This window comes from Mesocricetus auratus, unplaced genomic scaffold (assembly GCF_017639785.1).
Source record: "Mesocricetus auratus isolate SY011 unplaced genomic scaffold, BCM_Maur_2.0 Super-Scaffold_100003, whole genome shotgun sequence".
NCBI classification, from domain to species: Eukaryota; Metazoa; Chordata; class Mammalia; order Rodentia; family Cricetidae; genus Mesocricetus; species Mesocricetus auratus.
The window spans coordinates 26,337,901-26,349,421 of NW_024429188.1; the positions used below are offsets into that span (position 1 = coordinate 26,337,901).

The 11,521-nt window shown below is 40.4% G+C and overlaps 1 non-coding gene across 1 annotated transcript; it reads left to right on the plus strand.

The window, feature by feature from the left end:
• The first annotated feature begins 11,157 nt into the window (after positions 1-11,157).
• LOC121140061 lies at positions 11,158-11,264 on the plus strand. Its single transcript, XR_005876900.1, has one exon. It is a non-coding gene; the product is annotated as a U6 spliceosomal RNA (small nuclear RNA).
• Positions 11,265-11,521: the final 257 nt, after the last annotated feature.

The following is an 11,521-nucleotide window of genomic DNA, read 5'->3' on the forward strand; positions in this document are numbered from 1 at the left end:
AGATTGCAAAACACTATATTTTTTAAAATTTTGTACATTTTTATTACGTTTTCCCCTTGCTCTAACTCCACCCAGATCCTCCCTACCTCCCTACCCATTCCATTGTATGTTATTTTTCTCTCTTTCTTTAAAAAAAAAACAGAACAAAGTTGAGGCATGGTGGTGCACACGTTTAATCCCAGCATTCAGAAGGCAAAGGCAAGTAGATCTCTGAATTCAAGGCTAGACTGATCTACCAAGTGAGTGAGTTCTAGGGCAGTCAGGACTGCAAAAAGAACCTCTTTATTAAGAAAAAAACAAATGAACCAAAAAGCAGAAACAAAACACAAAAATGAAAATCAAAATAATAAGCAAAAAAACAATAAGATAAAAAATAAAAAGTCATTGAGTTTGTTTTGTATTGGCCAACTATTACTGGGGTTGATATACCCCATGGTACTCTGCCAATGGGTGTTGATTGCAGATAGCTTCTTGGTTAGGGGTAGTACCTAATGTCCACTCTCCCCTCTTGGTGCTGGGACTTTATCTGACTTGAATTTGCACAGGTCTGTGCAGGACTATGCCACCACTTTGCACAGGTCTGTGCAGGACTATGCCACCACAGTCTCTGAGTTCATATGGGCATCAGTCTAGAATACATTGTTTCCTTGGAGTCATTAATTACCTCTGGCTTTTACAATCTTTTTACCCCCTGATCTGTATAGATCCTTAAACTTTAAGGGGAGAGATGGGATGGAGACATCCCATTTAGGACCAAGTGCTCCAAATTCTCTCACTCTCTGCACATTCTCCATGTGTGGGTCCCTGTGTAAAGCATTATTTTAATATCTGTTAAAAAATAAGTGCAACCCCCATGGAGGGCCTCACCCTCCCTGGAGAAATGAGGGGATAATGGGGGGGGAGGGCACGGGAGGAAGGGAGGGAATGGGAGAGGGACCTGGAACTGACTTGTGAAGCAACCTTGTTTCTTATCTAAATTTAAACTGGAAAATAAAATTTAAAAAAAAAGTGCAAATTGAAAGATATGGAAAATCCTGGTCACACAGCTTTGCACAGCCTTGGTTCCTTCCCAGTAACTTCTGGAAGATTCCTTCAAACAACAGGGTGATTAACCCTTCTAATTTGTGTGTAGGTGCTAACATCTTACACTTCCAGAAGTTACCACTGAAAAATCTTCGTTGCACCATAGGCAAGGACATACCTCTACACATAAGTAAACACATGTTCATTGGAAATTCAGTTCCATAGATTCCTCCATATCAATAAACATTGGGTATGTGTTCTTATGAGTGTATGTGACAAGGTACCTGCATGTGTGTGCAAGTAGAAGCTATGGTTTGGAGCTTGTCTTCCTCAGTGGCTCCTCATCTTATTTTTTTCAAACACAGTTTCTCACTGAACCTAGAGCTCAATGATGGAGCTAGGCTAATGAGGTATATGGATCTACTTTCCAATGCCCTGTCTCCAAAACATCCCATTCCTATTCTGAACTAAAGTTACAGATGTGTCAAGATTTTATGTGAGGGCTAGGAACCTAAGCATATGTCCTCATGTTTTCAGGGCAAGCACTTTATCAACTGAGTTGTCTTTCCAACTTAAATGCCCTTTTTGGGTTATGAAAATTTTGCCAATCTGTTTATACTTACATTCTTAACTGGTAACAACAGTGTGTTGTGGTTATATCCATCCTAAATTTAAGTATCAGCCTAAATATGAATCTCACATGAGACCCAATATAAGAATGCCCCATCTGCTAAAAATATAAATTGTATTTTCATGCATTAATTTATTCATAGCCAATAAGGCAACCATGCACTGATGATTCATTAAAAAATAATGTAGGGCAATCCAGGTGCCTTCAACTATGTGTTGTGGCTGCTTACTATTACACTAAGTTAGGCTTACTTCAGTCCAAAATCCAAATTCTTTTAAAAAGTTAAGTTGGAACTTCTATATACTTTCATGATTATAGACTGGAAAACTTTACCATCTGGGGAACTTTCCTCTCCTGTTCCCCAACTCTTTAATCATCTTCCACATAAACAAGTGTGATTGATTAGAAGTGAACAACAGATTGTGCCCTACTTGAGTACTCAAAGACAACCACCTCCCATTAGCATAAACCTAGGATTGGCTAGAAGGCATACCTTTATGGAAAGCCAAAATAATGAACTTCATGGCTCTAATAAAGTAGAAAACGGACCCATTTTTACCTCAATATCAGTCTACACTTGAGCTGCTTCTTAAAGAGGGGAAATTAAATTATATTTGTCAGTCATCCTTAACCATGGTCTGGAAACTATTTGAGACACAGTAAAATCTCAGCAAATTATACCTTATGTTCAGTAAATGCTGATAAGCTTCAGCCAAAAACAATAAAAATTGCACTAGGGGCTGGCATTCAGCCACCCTGTCATCTAAGTTGATCTGTTTTGTTATAGAGAGTATATGATGTTGTTTTTCCTATGTCATATTTCTGGGATAAATTTTCAAACATGATTATGTACATTATTTTAATGAGGATAAAGCTGGAATGATGCCGCCATGGTTAAGAGCACTTCTACATGACCAGGGTTCCATTCCCAGATCCCACATGGTGGCTCATAGCTGTCTGTAACTCCAACTCTAGCTAAGTTGATGCTCATTCTGACCTCAGTGGGCACCTTGCACTCATGTGGTACACATGCATACATACGCACATACATATGTACATATATACACACAATACATGAATGCATACATAAAATGATTAATCAAATGCATAAAATAAAGAAATATAAAGATTCTAAATAAAGATATTTTCAATCCAGGAGAGTGTCATATAGACAAAGATAGATAGATAGATAGATAGATAGATAGATAGATATGATGGATAGATAGTTTCATTTCAGACAGATGTAGTGGTGAATGTCTGTCATTCTAGCACTAATTGAGGCTACATCAGGAGGAGAACTACATAGTGCAACTCTGTCTCAAAAAAATGAAAGAAGATAAAGGAATGATGGAAGGAAGGATAGAGAGATAAAAAGAGGGAGGAAAGTAATGAAGGATAGAAAAGGGAAGAAAGGAAAGAAGAAAACTACACAAAAATGCTTCCAAATATCATTGTCTGAATTCTTAAATCTCTTCTCTTTACAATGTTAATTTAAAACACTCTATATAGTATGTATATAGTATTATATAGTATGTTGTTGTCATCAAAAGCTATGTCAGGAATTGAAACTTTCAGCACAAACACAAGCTGAACATAAATTGTACTAAGCTATAGTTCATAGGACGAAACCTTACCATGTGTCCTAATTAGGGTGACTATTGCTGTGAAAAGCCACCATAACCAAAACCAATTTGAAGAGGAAAGGGTTTACTTGGTTTACACTTCCACATCATAGTCCTCTGTGAAGGTAGTCAACACAAGAATGCAAACAGGGGAAGAGCCTGGAGGCAGGAAGTGAATCAAAAGCCATCAAGGAGTGCTGCTTACTGCCTTGCTCCTCAAGGATTGTTCAGCCTTTTTTTGGGGGGGGGGTCAAGATAGGGTTTCTCGGTATTGCTTTGGAGCCTGTCCTGGCACTCAATATGTAGACCAGGCTGGCCTCAAACTCACAGAGATCTGCCTGCCTCTGTCTCCCTAGTGCTGGGATTAAAGGCATGTGCTATCAATGCCCAGCTCAGCCTGCTTTTTATAGCACTCAAGGCCATCAGCCCCGCTGTGGGCCTACCCACAGTAAGCTGGACATATCCACATTAACCATTAATCAAGAAAATGCACTACAGACTTACCTATAGACAACTGTTACAGAGGCATTTTCTCAATTGAGTCTCTCTTCCCAGTGACTTTGTTTTATGTTAAGCTGACATAAAACTAGCCCATACACTGTGGCAGGCCAATCAGCAGATATTCTCCTCTTTAGCTCTTTGAACCTGAGACTCAAGAGTTACCCTGCCTTCTCACACATTTAAACAGACAGATCTGAAAAGACTTCCATTGTAACATCAAGACCTGGATTTTCACCATGAATAGAACTTAAATTAGCATCTTGCTGGCAACTACGCTGACAAGCCTCAGTAAGCAAAGCCACTTTCTCCTAAGCAAAATGGCCACATAAAATAATCAAGTGTGGTAGAGCTTTCCTAGTGACAACACCTAAGTTGGCTACTGTGAACTTTGCTTTCTAGGGAAGTTTTGACAGTACTGTCTTTAGCTTGCATTTCCCAGCCACACTGATTTTTCCCCTCTGCCTGTCTCCTTTTCAGATGTTAAGGGACTTAGTCTTCAGATGCTGTTTGGATTGCTGATGGAGAGCACGGATATTTAGAAAGCTTTCCTCTGAAAGAGTTCTCATCGTGTGGTATTGCCAAGTACAGACCAAAAGCCCTTCAATATTTATGCTCCTTCTATCTACACTCTGCAATGGAGAACTGTAATACCTGAATGAACCGAACCATCTGCTTCGTTGCATCCTTGAAAATGAGCTGCTGGTGGAATTTTACAAGCACTTTTTCTTATCTCCTGTTGCCAAGGAAACTTCTTTTTTTTTTTTTTTTTTTTTTGGTGGTGGTGGAGGGGTACGTATAATCCAAGCATCTCTCCAGCACCAAGCACAGCCTTCCTTCTTGCCACATTTCTTCAAATAAATATCTTCCCTGAGGAAGTCTCCTCAGTCATGCTGGGCAGTCAGTCTCCAAGGACATCAGAGGATCCCAAGTCACTGAAAATGCAGAGATGAATGCTTGTACTGAGTCTTCCCCCTATGCAGAATGAAGGAGGCTGGGAAGCTCGCTTTGCCCAGCAAAATAACTGTACGCTTGCTGGAGTTTATGAGGTGCTATTTTGTCATTTGTGTACATAAGACTCTGGAGAAATGAAAAAAATCCATTCTGTACTCTGGCCCCATCCAATTGGAAGTTATTTTACCAAAAGGACCCCTTGCCTGATAAACACAAAATAAAAAATAATTGTGTTCGGCTCCGTGTTGCTTTCTAACTGAAAACATAAAAGAGAATCACCAAGCAGAGTGGGAAACAACCCACGGTTTTTATACCCTCAGGGTCTTGAAAGCATCAGTCTGCTAAGGAGGCAGCCCACATCCTACCATGGAAGAGAACATGCCGAAAGAGCTATTGAAATGCATCATTTATGTGTCACGAGTTTGTTTACTTCAGAACAGGGTAACTGCCAGCGGCACAGTTTGTACTAGGAAGGTAGTTGTGCCCAGAACAACAGAAGATGGCAGTGAACTAAAAGGGGGGGGGCATTCTGTCTTTAAAGATACCAGGATAACATGTGACATTTGCATAAGTCATTTACGAATCTCATTTTCTTGTTCCCAGAGTAGCTGTGGAGGGCAACAATTGTCTTAATTTCTCTCCTACATAATCTCTGAAACAGAGAACCTTTGCACACAGGTAAGCAAAACCTTATATGGGGTTTTGTTGTTGTTTCTTTTGTTTGGGAGGCGTTGTTTGTATGGTCGGTTGTTTTTTGGTTTTTGGTTTGGTTTGGTTGGTTTTTTTGGTTTGGTTTGGTTTGGCTTGACTTTTTTGAAAGAGAGAAAGTGAAGGGAGTGGGGGTCTTATGCATCTCAGGCCAATCTTGAATTTGCTATGCAACTAACAACAAGCAAGAAAGAAACTGCTGGACCGCCTGCTTCTACCTCCTCAGCGTGGGCTTGCACCAGCGTGTCTACAATTCCACCTCCTCAGTGAGGGCTTGCACCAGCGTGTCTTCTTTAGTCCAAGACCCTCTTTAATATACATGGATCCACAGCCACAACACTTGCAGCCCTGAATGAGACTAAAGAAAGGAATACAAAAGATAAGTTGGAAGAAATGAAGAAAGAATGCTGTCATTACTAGTGGGGGTTGAGGGCTACAGAGATGGCTAAGCATGGAAGAGCACTGGTGGCTTTTCCAGGGGACCCTGGTTTGATTCTCAGCACCCCCGTGGCATCTTACAACCAGCTGCAGGGCATCTAGTGTCCTTTTCTGGTCTCCTTGGGAACTTCTAACATGTGGTGCATAGACACATATGAGGGCAAAACACCTACACACATAAAATAAAAATAAACCAGAATATTTTAAAGATTTTTAAAAAGTGGAGACTGAAAGGAACACATACAATAAACACAAGAATGTGTTAACCTTGGTGACAGGAAAATATTACAGTATCCCATGCAATAGCATCTCAGAACAGGAAAAGATTGCACTATCCCATTCAATAGCATCTCAGAACACAGGCCAGATAATGAAAAGACTGGAAGGGATTCATGAACAGCTGAGCAGACAATGTCTTCTCTTCTCTTTGGATTTCTGTCAGGTATGTTTCATCTTAGCTATGGAGTGACTGCTTCTTGGGTGGAAGCTACCATTTGAAATATATAGTCAGGGGCTAGGGTGATAAGTCAATCAGTAAAGTGCTTGCCATGCAAGCAGGACTACCTGAGCTCAAAACCCCAGAACTTACATTTAAACAAACACCAGGTGTGGTGCCTTGTGCTTGTAATCTCTACAGAGGAGGAAACAGGGGGTCCTTGTGGCTTGATGGCCATCTGGCCTAGCCTGTTGGCAAGCTTCAGGCTAGGAAAAAAACGCGTTCAAAAAAATAGTGCACAGTGCCTAAGGAACAAAAACAGAAGATGTCTTCTGGCTTCTATGCTTCTGGACATACAACTGGACACACAGAGACCCAAAAAGTAAAACAAAATACTAAAATTAATATACAGCCAACACTAGTCTGTAACTTACTAATGCAAAAAACAAAGGCCATCATCATTTCCCATGACCAAATTTTTGTTCAGACTGACATGCCCCAGATATAAAGCAAAGCTCGGTGTCCCAAGGGTCAAGCAGAAACAGGTTCACATGATATTATTTTAATAGGACTTGCTGTGGAACATATCAAACACATTAGAAAATTATCCTGACATCTCAGAAGTACTCTGGAAAATTATTTGCAAGCACAGCCTTTGGACGCATTTTCTACCCAAATAGATGTCACTTAAATGAAAGGCTCATTGGGGTAGGACACCTGTATATAAACTCATACTTTCCTATTCACTCCTTTGTTTTCTCCTCCACCTAAGAGTTATGGGAAGCCAAAACACATGAAAACACAATTCCTAAATCAAGCAATGTCTTGATCATTGTCCCTAGCAAGGTGTATGTCCCAGATTAAAAGTCCCAGGGACTTCAAACTTTCAGATTCTGAAAAAGCAGAAATCATATTAACATTCAAAGGCATTAAAAGCTGATGTTAGCAGAGCTCTTAGGGCCAGAACCCAGCCTGTAGCAGCCCTAACAAATTACTCCCTATCTTCAAATAAAGTAAAGAACAGAGAAAGGAGGTTTAGTCAATGTGGTCCCACTGGAAAACTGAACAAATAGAGGGGACCCATTAATCTTCAAGTCCATCTCCAGGGCTTTGATATGAGGGCAAGAGGTGTGTGTGTGACTCAACAGTGACCGTGTGATTCCACCCTTCACTGACCCATCTTCTCCTGATTCTAGTCTCTCTTGCAAGTTTGTCTGACAAGTTGTCAAAAGTAAGTAAAATCTTTTCCTAGGTGAGAAGTTCTTGGCTGACAACTGCCTTTAGCCATTTCCTTTTCCTAACATGAGATTCCTGGGGAAATGACAGTTTCCTAGGGCCTATTGCCTCCATATTCTAACAGTCAAAGAAGGGGTGCAAGTGTCTCTTTGGAATGTCTTCATTCCTGCAAGTACCATTACAGCTGTTTCCCCACAATGTTGAAAACTCCCCTCGACACCTCAAGCAAAATCCCTCAGAGAATTCTTTGTCACAAAATGGTCCCCATTTCTCTTCACACTAATGACTTCAGGTTGTAAATAACAAGAGGCATTACAGAGTCCACAATGAGTCTGGCATACATTCTAAATTCAGAAGGAGACTAAAGTTTGGGAACTTCTGACTCTGGGACAAGTGCTAACCATATTTCCTTTGTTAGAGATTCTGCAGTCCTCTGCAAACTGAGAGTCCTACCTTACAAGGCCCTTGGCAATCTTGTAAGAATAATAAAAGTAATGTAATATGCTCCCATGCAACATGGCTCTGCGTGTGAAGGAATAGGTAGGCACTAAACAATAGCATCGGGTGTGACAGCTAATCTTTGCTAACAACTCAATTCAGTTCAGAGACACGTAGGAGATTAGAGACCTTGGAACATTCAGCCCTAAATGGGGTGTCTCCACCAGGAAACTCTGTGAAAGAGAAGTCAGAAATAAGAGCCAATGGGGATGGAAGACACCAAGGAAACAAGACCTTCTAAACATAATAGGGCTGATGTACATATGAAATCAAAGAGACTGTGCCAGCATGCAGAGAGCCTTCATGTGTCTAAGTCAGATGGGGTTCCAGCACTGAGAAGGAAAGTGTACACAAGCTCCCATCCCTAACCTAGAAGCTATATCCATTTAACATTCACTCAAAAAAGAAAAATTAGGTTTTTTCCAAGGGTCTCACTGGGTACACAAGCCACAATTAATGGCAGCCCCATACCCTCCAACAGATGGCCAACAGAAAATGACCTTAATGGTATTTTGTAGGTTTTTGTTTTATTGTTGGTTTTGTTTTGTTTTTGTCTCATAATGTTTTGTCTGGGCATTTTTTTAGCCTTACAGGCCTATTGCTTATAAATTACAATTTTCAATTTTGTGTTTTTATAAGATTTCTGTATATGCAAATATGTGTGTCTCTGCATCTTCGTGTATTTCTTGTTGTTTTTCTTATTTTGTTTTATTATTTTTCTTATTTTGTCTTATTTTATTATCATTATTACTTTTAGAAGCCTGTTTGTTTTCTAATGAGAGAGAGCAAGAAAGGGCATGAATTTGGATGGGTGGGGAAGATGTGGAAGGAGTTAGGGAAGGGAAACTCATAATCAGAATATATTTATAGAAAAATCTATTTTCGATTCTAAAAATAACAAATTATAATGGCTAACTACACATGAGTATGGACACACCCTCAAGTATGGCTGATATCCCTAGAGTCACTCCATTGAACAGATTTTTCCCTCTCCTAGAAGCTATCAATTGAGAATAACTTCTTGGTTATGGATCGCACTTTGTGCCCACTTCCCCTCCTCCGTGCTGGATTCTGTGTGACTTGTCCTGCTGTCACAGTTCCTGTGAGTTCATATGTGCATCTGCCCCATCATGTCTGAAAAACAAAACCCTTTGTCTGGAGGAATCCACCTCCTCTTGCTCTTACCATCTTTCTGGCCCCTCTTCTGCATAGATCCCTGAGCCTTGCCGGGTGGAGTATGATAAAGACATCCCATTTAGAGCTTCACATCCCCATGTTTCTTTTTCTCTGCACATTGTGCAATTGTAGCTTTCTGTGTTCACTCCCATCTACTGCTGTACGAAGCTTCTCTGATGAGGACTGAGTGAAGCATTGAGCTGAAGCTCTGCTTAGACTTTCAGGTTCACACTCCAAATAATCCCAGATCAGCGCAGTGGCTGGGGTGACAGGGTGCTGTATCACAGCAAAGGAAGTGAAACTGAGACAGCCAAGTGGGGAAAGTGCTTGCGTAGATTTGAGTTCAACACTTAGAACCCACATAAGAAGCTAGATGTGGGCCAGGCAGGATGATGGTGCTCACCTTTAATCCTAGAACTCTACAGGCAGAGGTAGGCAGATTATTGAGTTTAAGGCCAGCCTGGTCCACAGATTGAGTTCCAGGACAGCCAAGTGCTACACAGAGAAACCCTGTCTCAAAACCAAAACAAAACAAAAATGTGGTGGTATGTGTTTGTAAGCCCAGAGCTAGAAAAATGGAGACAAATGAATCCCCGAGGCTTCCTAGCCAGCCTAACTAGCCTACTTGATGAGCTCCAGGCCTGTAAATGACCCCGTTTCCAGAAAAATGTGAGTGGCACCTAAGGAACAACCTTTGCTTACACACACACATACTCACACTCGCAACTGGGGGCTCTGGCATCATTCTGCCTGGGTGCTAAACTCTCCATAGGGCATTATAAAAACCCTCAGACCAGGGCCACCCGTGAATCATAACATCATAATTATCTTCAAGAGTACATGGACAGAGACCTGACTCCCCTAACCCCCATGACTCTAAATTGTTTTCAGTGAGAAGGATGTGGAGCAAGAAGCCGGAGGCAGAGATAATAACCTGAACAGCCTGGGGATGCTCCCTGGATTTTCCTTTGCTGAAAAGGTAAGGGGAAAATTGTTTACTGCTGTGTCATGAGGTCTACTGACAGTTCTAAATACTGAAGATGATACTGCACACAAACACTATTTACAAAGGGAGAAAGAAAAGGCGGCATGCCACTATGATGCTCTTAGCTCCCTTTATGTTTTCATTCTGAGAGCACAGCATAATTTCTGCAGGCTTCCTGCCCTCTCTTGTTTGTAAAATACAACAAAGAGCAGCTCCTGAGAGACACCATGAACATATAAATTGCTCTCCCCAGCTCCTTCTGGGGAGGCTCAGGTCCCTGGAAACTGCTTGCCTGGAACTTACTTTTCTTTTGAGGGACCCTGTTATCTTATTTTTCAAAAGAACAGAAAGCCCTTCTGGAAACTGTTTAGGTTCCTACAAAAGATAAATAATTATTATCATCATCTTGTCCAAATTTATATTACAAATGACTTTTAAAACCCAGTAAGAATGTCTGTTTATTTTTTTATTCAAATTGCATCATCTCCTTCCCACAAATAAATTTGAGTTCTCTACCCAGCTTGAAAACATCTAAACCACACATGTAATCTCAATAGTTGAGAGGCTGAAGCTAAAGGACGTGGACTCTAGGTCAGCATGAGCTGAATAGTGAGACCCCATCAAAAAAATCCAGGAAGACACTGTGCATAAATATATTCCTATATTATATATCTGTTCCACACTTCTAAATACAAAAGTTATGTATGTGATATGTTTATATAATTACACATTACTGTATATAAGTTATATAATATATACTAACATATTATAATTGAATTATATATTCATGCATTTAGAATATAGATGCATTTATATTTATAATATAGATATATAGATATATATGTATACTGCATATAGTAACATATTACTATATACTGTTACATGTTTTTATATATGTTTCTAAAGAATAGTCAAATATATATTACATCATTTGTATATAAAAGTATATCTAGTGCTCACTTCAGCAGCACATATACTAAAATTGGAATGATACAGAGAAGATTAACATGGCCCCTGTGCAACTACGACATGCAATTTCATGAAGCATTCCATATTTTTAAATGCCATCCTAGAGCCTTCACCCAGTAGCTGATGGAAGCAAAAACAGAGATCCACAGCCAAGCACTGAGTCAAACTCTGGAATCCAATTTTAGAGAGGGAGGAGTGACAAACAAAGGGGTCAAGACCACGCTGGGAAAACCCACAGAAATGTCTGACCTGAGCAAGTGGGAAACTCACGGGCCCCAGTCTGACAGCTAGGGAACCAACATAGAACCAAACCAGTCCCCCTGAACATGGGTGTCAGTTTGGAGCAC